The 11,844-nt window shown below is 39.6% G+C and overlaps 1 non-coding gene across 1 annotated transcript; it reads left to right on the plus strand.

Moving 5' to 3' along the window:
* The first annotated feature begins 816 nt into the window (after positions 1-816).
* Positions 817-923, plus strand: LOC127125033 (small nucleolar RNA R71). Its single transcript, XR_007804499.1, has one exon. It is a non-coding gene; the product is annotated as a small nucleolar RNA R71 (small nucleolar RNA).
* Positions 924-11,844: the final 10,921 nt, after the last annotated feature.

The following is an 11,844-nucleotide window of genomic DNA, read 5'->3' on the forward strand; positions in this document are numbered from 1 at the left end:
TGGCTTTTCGGGTTAGGTTGGGGCTGTCCAGGAAATGTACCAGTTGGGGCAGCAATAGGCGCTTGTTGTTGAGCTACTTGTGAGATTTGTGTTTCCAGCATTTTGGTATGGGTAGCCAGGGCATCTACTTTACTTGCTAGTTATTTAATTTGTTTGCTAGTGTGTACATTCTGGTTTAAGAAGTCTTTATTGGTTTGCTATTGAGAAGCTATGAAGTTCTCCATCATGATTTCCAAATTGGACTTCCTAGGAACGTTATTGTTAGGTGTAGATGGGATCGGCTTTTGATATCCCGGAGGTATAGCTGGGGCTTGATTGGGAGCTTGTCCTGGTGCGTATAAAGCATTATTACTCTTATATGAAAAATTAGGATGGTTCTTCCAGTTAGAGTTATAGGTATGCGAGTAGGGATTTCCTTGAGCATAATTCACTTGTTCTGCTTGGATTCCTGTTAGGAATTGATAGTTTGCAGGAGTGTGACCTTGGATTCCACAGACTTCGTAATTTTGAGTTGCGGCAACCACGGTGGCTGGAGGTGATACATTTAAACTTTCAATTTTCTGGTCCAGAGCATCCACTTTTGCATTAACATGATCAAGGCTACTTATCTCGTACATGCCACTTTTCGTTTGAGGTTTCTCTACCATTGTTCGATCGCTTCCCCACTGATAATGATTTTGGGCCATGCTTTCGATAAGTTGATAAGCATCGGCATAAGGTTTATCCATAAGCGCACCACCTGCGGCGGCGTCTATTGTTAACCTTGTGTTGTACAAGAGACCATTATAGAAGGTATGAATTACTAACCAGTCCTCTAAACCATGGTGTGGACAAAGTCTCATCATGTCTTTGTATCTTTCCCATGCTTCGAAAAGAGACTCGTTATCTTTCTGTTTAAATCCATTTATCTGGGCTCTCAACATAGCTGTTTTGCTTGGAGGAAAATATCGGTCAAGAAAGACTTTCTTCAACTCGTTCCATGTGGTGACTGAGTTGGAAGGAAGAGACTGAAGCCATCTTCTAGCTTTATCTCTTAACGAGAAAGGAAAGAGACGAAGTCAAATTGCCTCTGAAGTGACACCATTAGCTTTAACAGTATCAGCGTATTGGACAAATACGGATAAATGAAGGTTTGGATCCTCGGTAGGATTTCCAGAGAATTGATTCTGTTGCACTGCTTGTAGCAGCGAAGTTTTAAGTTCGAAGTTGTTTGCTTCGATTGCGGGTGGAGCAATACTCGAATGCGGCTCATCTTGCGATTGAGCGGCGTAATCTCGAAGAGCGCGAGCTGGTTCTGCCATCTCGGGTATCGATGAAGGAAGAAGATTTTTGAGATCAGGAACTTCGATAGGAGGGAGATTGTTTGCAGCACGATATTCCCGAATTCGTCGTAAGACTCGGAGATATAGTTCAATGTCGTTGATTCGTAAGTAAAACGGCTCGCCTTGTGAGCGAGTGTGTGGCATACAAATCAACGAAAGAAAAAAAGAAAAAGAAAAATTGCCTTAGTCTCTACAGCGTAACAGAAGAGTTACGATATCGACTAAATAAAAGTCCCCGGCAACGGCGCCAAAACTTGATCGCGACTTTATGAGTCGATTTGGGGTACTAACTGCAAGTGCACAGTTCTATCGCGTAGTTTTAAAAGATATCGATCCCACAGGGACTTATGAATCGATATACCGTTTTCTAAGGTTACTTCGTAAAGCTAAGGCGGATGATACTTTGATTGTTTGGGGGAAAAGTAAAACTAAAATTAGATCTAAATTAAATATCAGTTAAGTGGATATCGGTATGTAGTTCGTCGTAATTAGGGAATCAAATCTTCGTTGGTTTCTTGGTTTTAAAATAAATCTTTTCAGTAGACACTATTGATTAAAAGCCTTTTCTCAAACTCTCGCTCTGTTGAATAGACCATGACTTTATATTAACGTAGCTGTCACTTAGTAGTTAAGTCCATAATCACTTTTTGAAAACAACAGAATCTATAGAAACTTTTTTTTTAAGAAAACACTAACCGTTTAAACACCCTCGTCTCAAACTCTCACTCTATTGACTTAGATTATATAATTAAACTTAAATGCTTAACTCTCGTCCTCACATTTAACCTTTAAAAATACTTTTTGAAAAAGATTAGAATTTAATTAACTCTAAAAATTGCTTTCGCCCTGATTTAGAATTAATGTCCAAATTACACTGTCCAGTTAAAAACTCAAACTTTCGTTCTATTGATTTTAACTTCTTTATGTCTTTTACTCTCGTACAAAAACTTTGGGATTAACCTTGTAAATTGAGACCATAAAAAGATTGAGTTTATTTTTAAATGAAATTAAACCAACTTAGTTTTGATTCCTTCATTCCGCTTACTTTACATACCGATATCTAAAATACTTAGCCGGATATGCTAAACGGGTCTAAACAATCATCATGCTTAAATAAAACCATCTCAGGCAAACAGTATAAATAAACAGCAATGCAGAGCATATATAAATTAAAACAATAAATTAAAGAACCTGGATAATTAATAGCAATCTTGAACACTCCACCACAGACCGGTTGGATTTGTTCTTGAACTCTTCAATCGGACAGGAAAATAAAAGCGAAGGAATAAAATACTATGATCTAATGTAAGGTTAGATCCAGTAAAAGATACACAATAGTTTCCGGTGTAGAAACTATTGTGTGAAAAATTAATTAAGTGCTTGATAGATTGACTCGAAAAAGAAAGAAATAAAAATCGCTAATAAAATAGAAAGATGTAGAAAAGTAATGCTGTAAAATATGCTTGCACGGCGGAAAGAGACGGGGGTTCAGGGTTGGATAGAAGAAACTATTTATATTAATCGACTTTTGTAACGGTTTCCGAAAATGCCTTCCGTAAGTAGTCTTCACGTTCCAAGAGTCAAGCGGAAGAATAGGCATCAACGTGCCTCTGTTGCGCGTTAAAAGCCAAAAATATAGGAGAGGGGTGTGACGTTTGTCACACCATGTGTTACGCTCGTAACACAAGGTAGCGGGGCGTGACGCTCGTCACACCTTGTGTGGCGGTCGTCACAGCTTCAGCGCTCCTGGCTTGTGATTGTGGGATGGGCTTTAGTGAAATTTGCTTCTCATTATCTTTTTGCACCCCCTTTTATTCCTTTTTCACTTATGCTTCAAATAAGTTACCTGAGACAAATAGAAGGAAAAATACCAAGTAATATCGAATAAAATGAAATAAATCGAAACAAATTATAATATAATTTAATTAAATCCAGTCCAAAAATGTATTATTATTTCATGTTATCAGTAAGCCTCCAAAGGTCGAGCATCCGGTATATTGCGTAGTAACGTCGTTCACCTAAAAAACACAAAAACAAACAAATAGGTAAGCCGAGCTACGAAGACTCTGATTCTCATAGTAAGATGAGATACGTATGCAGTGGATGCGACATCCGTGCGAGTCATTTTCTTTTGACCCCTCTTTTAGTAAATAATACATTAGATATACACACCCTTTAGACAAGAACAACAACAGTGGATCCCGTAGAGTACTACGGATGCGTAGGGGTGCTAATACCTTCCCTTCACATAATTGACTCCCGAACCCAAGATTTGGTTGCGAGACCTTGTCTTTTCCTTTCCTTTTTCCAGGTTTACTTCGAGCGTTTCCTTTCCCTTCTTTGGGATAAATAACGCACGGTGGCGACTCTTCTGTCATTTATTTTTTCGCCGGTTGTTTTTTTTCGCATTTTAGGTTGCGACACATACCAGTACAATGCTACAATGATAAAGAATTATCAAGAGGTCCCATTACCTACGACTAGTTCAGTAGTGAGCATTGCTGATGTAACGAAGGTGACCCGTAGTGGTCGAGTGTTTGGGCCGGTGTTCCCAGAAAACAAAGAAGAAACGATTGTTGGTAAGAAGGCGGAGGTGCCTAATGTAGATCCGATTGGCGTTTCAAAAGATAAGTCTGGTGAATCCAGAAAATTTAAAGTCAATGATGATGATGGGGTACTCCGAATTGATAAAGAGGAGCGAGTTTAATGTGGTGGAGCAGCTTCTCCAAACCCCCTCAAAAATATCATTGTTGTCTCTGCTGATGAATTCCGAAGCGCACAGAGAAGCACTATAGAGAGTTCTTGAACAAGCATACATAGAGCATGATGTTACAGTGGATCCATTTGACCACATTGTGGCTAACATCACTTCTTGCAACAATCTCAACTTTTGCGACGAAGAACTCCCTGAGGAGGGCAGAAACCATAATCTGGCTTGGCACATTTCTATGAATTGCAAAGTAGATGCTTTGTCAAATGTGCTGGTTGACATCGGGTCGTCACTGAATATGCTTCCAAATTCAACTTTATCGAAGCTATCTTACCAAGGAGCGCCCATGAGGTATAGCGGTGTAATCATCAAAGCTTTTGACGGTTCACGCAAAACAGTAATTGGTGAAGTGGACCTTCCAATCAAGATAGGTCTGAGTGATATTCAGATTACTTTTCAAGTAATGGATATCCACCCGACCTACAGCTGTTTATTGGGAAGGTCATGGATTCATGAGGCGGGAGCTGTTACCTCCACTCTTCATTAGAATTTGAAATTTGTCAAGAATGGCAAGCTTGTGATTGTTGGAGGAGAGAATGCGTTGTTGGTTAGCCACCTGTCATCTTTCTCTTATGTTGAAGCTGAGGATGAGGTTGGAACACCGTTCCAAGCCTTGTCTATTGCTGCTAAAAAGAGAGCTGGGGAACCCATGTCCTTATTAAAAGATGCTTAGAAGATTATTGAAGAAGGTATTGTTGATCAGTGACGGCGCATAGTAGAAGTCTTCGACAACAAGGGAAGAACCGGTTTGGGGTTCCAGAAAGGATCATCAATTGCTAGATATGAAGATATGCAACTCAACTTTCGTGGCGGAGGGTTCATTCATGGCAATGAACAACACTTAGCTGTTGTGCTAGAGGATGACGAAGAGGAAGACTGCACCAACTTTGTAACGCATGGAAAGACGTGTAACAATTGGACTGCTGTTGATATTCCGGTTATTTTGCATCGATCTAAGTAATTGCTTTTATATTTTAAAATCCTCCTCCTATGCCTAAGGGATAAGTGAACTTTGTTTGGGCATTTCAAATTGATCATCAATAAAGTTAATTCTATTCATCCACATCTATGATGTTTGTTTTTACTTTTTGCTTTATTCTGAAAATGGTAATCACAAAAACATAAATAAATAATATAATTGTCCATCTGCATGATATTTGGTCACAAATTCACTTCTCTAAAATCAAAATATCAAATCATTATGTAGGTTGGTTTCTAACCCCATTGAATACAATGATCCTTCTCTTTCTCCAAATTTTGAATTCCATGTGTTTGAAGTCGAAGAGGAAAGTGGTGTAGAAGTGAGTGATGAATTGACTCGTCTTCTTGAGCAAGATGAAAAGATTATTCAGCCGTTTGGATAGCAGATTGAGCTAGTCAACTTGGGTTCCGAAGATGATGTGAAGGAAGTCAAGATTGGGTCTCGACTGTATCCAAATGTCAAGAAGGGGTTGATTGATCTTCTTCAAGAGTATTCAAATGTGTTTCCTTGGTCCTATCAAGACATGCCTGGTTTGGATTCTGAGATTGTGGAGCATAGATTGCCGTTGAAGCCAAAATGCCCGCCAGTCAAGTAGAAATTGAGAAGAACACATCCTGATATGGCTGTGAAGATCAAGGAAGAAGTGCAAAAGCAGATTGATGTCGGTTTCCTTGTAACAACTGAGTATCTGCAATGGGTGGCCAATATTGTGCCTGTGCTGAAGAAAGATGGAAAATTCCATATGTGTGTTGACTATCGAGATTTGAATAAAGTCAGTCCGAAACATGATTTCCGTCTGCCACACATTGATATGTTGGTAGACAATACTGCTAAATTCAAAGTCTTTTCGTTTATGGCTGGATTTTTCGGATATAATCAGATCAAGATGGCACTCGAAGATATGGAGAAGACCATATTCATTACACCCTAGGAAACATTCTGTTATAGAGTGATGCCTTTCGGTCTAAAGAATGTTGGTGTGACTTACTAGAGAGCACTGACTACTCTTTTTCATGATATGATGCATAAAGAGATTGAAGTTTATGTTGATGACATGATTACTAAATCAATTGATAAAGAGGAACATGTTGAGCATTTGTTGAAGCTATTCCAGCGTTTGAGGAAGTATAAACTCTGCTTGAATCCCAATAAGTGTACTTTTTGTGTTCGTTCTGGTAAGCTGTTGGGCTTTATTATCAGCGAGAAAGGTATTGAAGTTGATCCTGCCAAGGTCAAAGCAATTCCAGAGATGCCTGTGCCCAAAACTGAGAAGCAAGTCAAAGGTTTTCTCGGCCGCTTGAATTCTATTTCCAGATTCATTTCCCACATGACTGGCACATGTGCGCCCATATTCAAGCTTCTTCGGAAAGATCAGTCTTGTGATTGGACCGAAGACTGCCAGAAAGCTTTTGACAGTATTAAAGAATATTTGCTTGAACCTCCGATTTTCTCTCCCCCTATTGAAGGAAGACCGCTGATCATGTATTTGACTGTACTCGAAGATAGTATCGGTTGTGTTCTTGGTCAGCAAGATGAGACTGGAAAGAAAGAATTTGCAATTTACTACCTTAGTAAGAAGTTCACCGACTGTGAGACTCGGTATTCGATGCTTGAGAAGACTTATTGCGCATTGGCTTGGGCTGCTAAGCCTCTGCGCCAGTATATGTTGAATCATGCCACTTGGTTCATATCCAAAATGGATCCAATCAAGTATATATTTGAGAAGCCTGCTTTAACTGGGAGTATTGCCCGTTGGCAGATGTTGTTATCAGAGTATGATATCGAATACCAATCTCAGAAAGCGATCAAAGGTAGTATCTTGGCTGACCATTTGGCTCACCAACCAATTGAAGATTATCAGTCAGTGCAATATGATTTTCCTAATGAAGAGATTTTGTACTTGAAAATGAAATATTGTGACCATTGCTTGAAGAAGGGCCAGAACCTGGTTCCCGTTGGGGCATGGTATTTGATGGAGATGTTAATCAATATGGAAATGGAATTGGGGCAGTGATTATTACTCCTCAAGGAACGCATCTACCATTTACAACTAGGTTGACTTTCAAGTGTACAAACAACATGGCAGAGTATGAAGCTTGCATTATGGGGCTTGAAGAGGCCATGAATCTCAGAATCAAGTATTTGGATGTCTTCGGTGATTCGGCTTTGGTTGTGAATCAAATCAAAGGAGAATGGGAGACAAATCAACCCGGTTAGATACCATATAGAGATTATGCGAGGAGGATTTCAACTTTCTTTACAAAGGTTAAGTTTCACCATATTCCTCGAGATGAACACCGAATGGCAGATGCTCTTGCAACAATGGCATCGATGATTGTAGTGAAGTATAAGAATGAAGTTCCCAATTGATCTGTGATGCGTCTTGACAGGCCAGCTCATGTTTTTGCTATTGAAGAAATCAAAGACGAGAAGTCGTGGTATTATGACATCAAATGTTTCCTCCAAAGTCAGATTTACCCGCCTAGGGCATCTTTGAAAGATAAGAAGACTTTGAGAAGATTAGCCGGAAATTTCTACTTGAATGGTGATATACTGTACAAGACAAACTTCGACATGGTTTTGCTTAGATGTGTGGATAGACACGAAGCAGACTTGTTGATGACCGAAGTGCACGAAGGTTCCTTTGGTACTCATTCCAATGGTGATGCAATGGCGAAGGAGATGTTGCGAGCAGGTTACTATTGGCTGAGAATGGAATCTGACTATTGCAAAATTGTGAACAAGTGCCACAAGTGTCAAATTTATGCTGATAAGATTCATGTTCCTCCGACACTATTGAATGTTATCTCTTACCCATTGCCCTTGTCCATGTGTGGAATTGATATGATTGGGATGATTAAGCCCAAAGCTTCAAATGGACATCGCTTCATTTTAGTGGCAATTAACTACTTCACAAAATGGGTTGAAGCGGCATCATCTGCAAATGTGACCAAGCAAGTTATTGTAAGGTTTATCAAGAATCAGATTATATGTCGTTATGGTGTGCCCAGTAAGATCATTACTGACAATGGATCAAACTTGAATAACAATATGGTGGAAGCTCTTTGCAAGGACTTCAAGATTGCACATCATAATTCCTCTCCCTACAGACCCAAGATGAATGGGGATATTGAAGTTACGAACAAGAATATCAAGAAGATTATCCAGAAGATGGTTATCACATATAAGGATTGGCATGAGATTCTCCCTTTTGCTTTGCATGGGTATCGTACATCCATCCGCACTTCAACAGGGGAAACCCCTTTCTCTCTTGCTTATGATATGGAAGCAGTGCTCCCCGTAGAGGTTGAGATTCTTTCATTACGTGTGCTCATGGAAGCCAAGTTGACTCAGGCTGAGTGGTGTTAGACCAGGTTTGATCAGTTGAATTTGATTGAAGAGAAGAGATTGACTGCCATGTGTCATGGTCAGTTGTATCAGCAAAGGATGAAGAAAGCTTTTGATAAAAAGGTCAGCCCTCGAGTGTTCAGAGAAGGTGACCTTGTGCTCCAGAAGATTTTGACGTTCAAGCCAGATTCCAGAGAAAAATGGACTCCTAATTATGAAGGCCCATATGTTGTTAAGAGAGCCTTTTCATGCGGCGCATTGATTCTTACAACAATGGATGGTGAAGAGTTCACTCGTCCTGTGAACACAGATGCAGTCAAGAAATACTTCGCCTAAAAAATAAAAGAACATCTCGCTAAGTTGAAAACCCGAAAGGGCGACTTAAGCAAAAATGAGCGTCTCGGTGAATTGAAAACCCGAAAGGACGATCCAGACAAAAATTAGAGACATAAAACAAAAAGAATTTCCCGATAAGTTGAGTACCCCACCTTGGGGAAACTTATGCAAAAAATAGGGATTATGGCAAGTAACTGCATTCTGTTGATCTTCAGATTTTGAAGACTTGTTTGAGCACAAGGGTTGACATCAGTTCATCCCCAGCAACGGTCAAGAGAAAAGTGGATATCAAGAGTTGGTAGAAGGATTAAGGATCATTTGTATTCAATGTAACCCTTTTTCCATGTAAATTACCATTTTCAACTTTGTAAAAATCCATAGAGTCTTGTCATTTACAGACTACCATTCCATTAAATAAAGTTGAGCTTTTATCCAAATTGTTTCTACTCTTATTTACGTCAGCCAATAGTTTTAAATTTTATTATGATCATTTTGAAATTAAAGTTTTAAATCAAAATTTCTTTTTTTCTTAAATATATAAAAGCAAGAATTTTTCCAAAGCAAGTAAAGGGAATATCAACAGCATTTCAATGGATAGCAAATCCTTAAGTGCGAAACATCATAGGTTCCCCAAGAAGTTAATCCTTCGGGTATCCCTAGACGTTTGTGTTGATTTAGTTCCTCGGCGGAGTGTTTGATCCTTAGTGGAATTCCTTTCCTCGTCCACAGCTGAGTTGGTTGATTCAGATACCCTGTGGAGTGTTATTTTCCCCGACAGAGTTTCTGCCTTCCCCAGCGGAGTTTTTACATCCATAATGAAGTTCGTATTTCCTCAGCATGGTTGATCTTCAGAGGTGGTTAATCTTCCCCAGTAGATTACATTGGTTTCCCCACCAATTTCCATTCAACTTGCTCCCAGTCAGAGTTTCCTCCTGGTTTCTGAGCAGCTTTTGTTATGATTATTCTCTATAGGGTTGTCTCCCATTTTTATGGTGTTGACCTAAAATTCCCCACAGATTAGATGTTTTGTCCTCAGCAGATCTCCTCCTTCCCCAGCTAGGTTTGAACCTTTGGGATGTTGATCTCTTTGTTCTCCTGCATTTGTCTCCATATTTTGTGGATTGACCGAGGATTGTACCGATGGTTCAAATTATTTGCGACACCTTTGTATCCTTTGTGATCGTTTTGTCAGCATAATCATCATGTATACATATACATATACAATCATATAACTTCATAATTGCCAACCATGCATGTTCATATTTGATTTGTTTGAGATTCTTATGGCGGTATTTTATCCCCATACCAAATCGGGTGTGTGTCCTCCTTCAATTGTAGAGTGTCAGCCCCTTAAGTAGAAAGACTTTAACCTTTCTCCTTTTCCCCACTGAGTTTGTTTCCTCGTGGATGATTGTTATTTCAGTTTCCTCCCCAGTTGATTTTTTGGATGGAATTACTCCCCTTGAGTTATGTCCTCATTGGGTTGAGTCTTGATTGACCGTTTTCTTTCTAGCTCTTACCTAGATAGATGCTTTGATCCCTTGAGAGTCTATTGCCCAGTAACTGGTAATATTCTTCTTAGTTTGCAGTTTGTTACTTCTTGCCCACTACCCGGCAAAAGTACCCTTTTTTTCTCCTCAGTAGAGTCCCCAGTGGATCTATTCCCTAGGAAGTATATCCTTGATATGTTCATCCTAACCGGTGACGGGTAATCTCATTCTTTTGATATTCTACCCAGTAAAAAGGTAGTTGTAATCTCTACTTTGTTCCCCAGAGAGTTAATCCTTGATATGTTCATCTTAACCGATGATGGGTTTTTTTCTCCTTGTGGTTTTCTACCCAGTAACCGGTAGTTATAAATCCTACTTTTCCCATGTGCGGAGTCTATCCTTGATATGTTCATCCTAACCGGTGAAGGATTTTCTCTTCTATGGTATTCTATCCAGTAACTGATAGATATAATCCCTATTTTTGCTCCTCATCAGAGTCGATCCTTGATATGTACATCCTAACCGATGACGGGTCTTCTCTTTGATTGGTTTTCAACCCAGTAACCGGTAGTTATAAATCCTACTTTATCCCCTATTCAGAGTCTATCCTTGATATGTTCATCCTAACCGATGATGGATTTTATCTCCGACGGTTTTCTATCCAGCTTTCGATAGATGTAATTCCTACCCTTTTTGTTCAGTTGGTATATCCTTGATATGTTCATCCTAACCCATGACGGGTATCCTCCTTGACATTTCCAGGAAAGTCTATCCTTGATATGTTCATCTTAACCGGTGACGGATTTTCTTCCCTGTCGAGTTTATCCTTGATATGTTCATCATAACCGATGACGGATACTCTCACCCTTGGTCTTCTGCCCAATAACTGGTAGTTATAAATCCTATTTTTTCTACAGTTTCCCTAGTAAAGTTATTCTTACCCAGTTAGCAGTAATGAATTTCCTGTCCTGGAATCCTCAGCGAGTCATCCTTGATATGTTCATCCTAACCGATGACGGATGTTCTCTCTATCAGATCTTTATTATCTCCTTACCCGGTAATAGGTAGTGGATAATAGATTTATGCTCCTCCTGTGTTGAAGTTTATCTTCCCCAGTTGAGTTGAGTGTGCATTTTCTTAGTGAAATCACTTTTCCCCTACATGATTCAAGTACTTCAGTGTTATTCTGATCTACTCGCATTCCCTGTAGATGTTGTTTTTCCCTGTCTTTCCATTTTATATGGTTGTCCTCAAGTCCCCTGGTAGTTTTAAGTCGTAGCCTGGCCTACGCATAACCCCTTTTACCCCCCCCTAGAATCTCTGTCTCCCTAGTGAGTTTTCCTTACGGAATGCATTGTGCTCCTGCGGATTTTCGGTCTCTCTGATTTCTTTTTCCTTTGTGGCAATATTTGTCCACAGAGCATTAACTTTTGCATTCATGTCATATGCATCATGCGGTCTGTTAGGGACCAAAATTTGTTTCTCTATGTTGTTATTTAAGCCCATTCTACTAAGTCGAGCCGAAGATTTTAACATTCACCTCCTCAGTTAGAAGGTCCTTAAATAGGGGCAGCTGTAAGACCCAAATTTTGACCC

The sequence above is a fragment of the Lathyrus oleraceus genome, chromosome 2 (genome assembly GCF_024323335.1).
Source record: "Lathyrus oleraceus cultivar Zhongwan6 chromosome 2, CAAS_Psat_ZW6_1.0, whole genome shotgun sequence".
NCBI lineage: Eukaryota > Viridiplantae > Streptophyta > Magnoliopsida > Fabales > Fabaceae > Lathyrus > Lathyrus oleraceus.